Below are 1,619 nucleotides of genomic sequence, written 5' to 3'. Positions count from 1 at the left end.
AACTGGTTATTAGCAACCATGTCAATGAGTTCTTGAGCTTCTGCAGGCATTTTCTTTAGGTGAATGGATCCACCTGCAGAGGTATCCAATGACATCTTAGCTAATTCAGACAGACCATCATAGAATATATCCAGAATGGTCCATTCTGAAAGCATGTCAGAAGGACACTTTTTGGTCATTTCCTTGTATCTCTCCAAAGCTTCATAGAGCGATTCACCTTCTTTCTGTCTAAAGGTTTGAACATCCATTCTAAGCTTACTCAGCTTTTAAGGAGGAAAGAACTTGGCTAAGAAAGCCTTGACCAGCTTATCCCAAGAGTTCAGGCTATCCTTAGGTTGAGAGTCCAACCATACTCTAGCTCTGTCTCTTACAGCAAAAGGGAAAAGCATGAGCCTTTAGAGCCTTTAATCTACTCCATTAGTCTTAACAGTATCACATATCTGCAAGAATTCAGTTAAGAACTGAAAAGGATCTTCAGATGGAAGTCCATGAAGGGAACAGAAAAATAATAATAATAGGGATCCTTTTTACCCAGGTATAGAGGTTCCCCTGTGTGAGTAGAAGAAGAAAAGAATGTAATGTAAAGAAAGAAACACAAGGGTGAGGAGAGCAGAGATGTGAGATGAAGAGATGTGTTAGTAGATGAATAAATAAATAGAAAGATATGAGAGAGGAAGAGGATTTTCGAAAATTATTTTTGAAAAATGGTTAGTGATTTTCGAAATTAGTTTTTTGAAAAAGGTTAGTAACTTTCGAAAATTAGGAATAAAATTAAAATCAAAAATTAAAATAATTAGTTAATTAAAAAGAATTTTTGAAAAAGAGGGAGAGAGTTAGTTAGGTAGTTTTGAAAAAGATAAGAAATAAACAAAAAGTTAGTTAGTTAGTTGAAACAAATTTGAAAATCAATTTTGAAAAGATAAGAAGATAAGAAGTTAGAAAAGATATTTTAAAATCAAATTTTTTTGAAAAAGATAAGATAAGAAGATATTTTTGAAAAGATATGATTGAAATTAATTTTGAAAAATATTTGATTTTTAAAATCACAATTAATGACTTGATTCACAAGAAATCACAAGATATGATTCTAGAACTTTAAAGTTTGAATCTTTCTTAACAAGCAAGTAACAAGCTTGAAATTTTTGAATCAAAACATTAATTGATGATGTTATTTTCGAAAATTATGTGATAAAGATAAGAAAAATATTTTTGAAAAATATTTTATAATTTTTGAAAATAAAAAAATGAAAAAGATTTGATTTTTTTTTGAAAAATTTTGAAAAAGATAAGATTTTTAATTTGAAAATTTGATTTGACTCATAAAAACAACTAAATTTTAAAAATTTTTGAAAAAGTCAAATCTAATTTTCGAATTCATGAGAAAAAAAAGGGGAAGATATTTTTTTTTATTTTTGAATTTTTAATGATGAAAGAGAAAAACATGAAAATGATGCAATGCATAAGAATTTTGGATCAAAACAATGAATGCATGCAAGAATGCTATGAATGTCAAGATGAACACCAAGAACACTTTGAAGATCATGATGAACCTCAAGAACATATTTTTGAAAAATTTTTAATGCAAAGAAAACATGCAAGACACCAAACTTAGAAATCTT

This window comes from Arachis ipaensis, chromosome B03 (genome assembly GCF_000816755.2).
Source record: "Arachis ipaensis cultivar K30076 chromosome B03, Araip1.1, whole genome shotgun sequence".
In the NCBI taxonomy this organism is placed as follows: domain Eukaryota; kingdom Viridiplantae; phylum Streptophyta; class Magnoliopsida; order Fabales; family Fabaceae; genus Arachis; species Arachis ipaensis.
Note: the sequence above shows the minus strand (reverse complement) of the source record.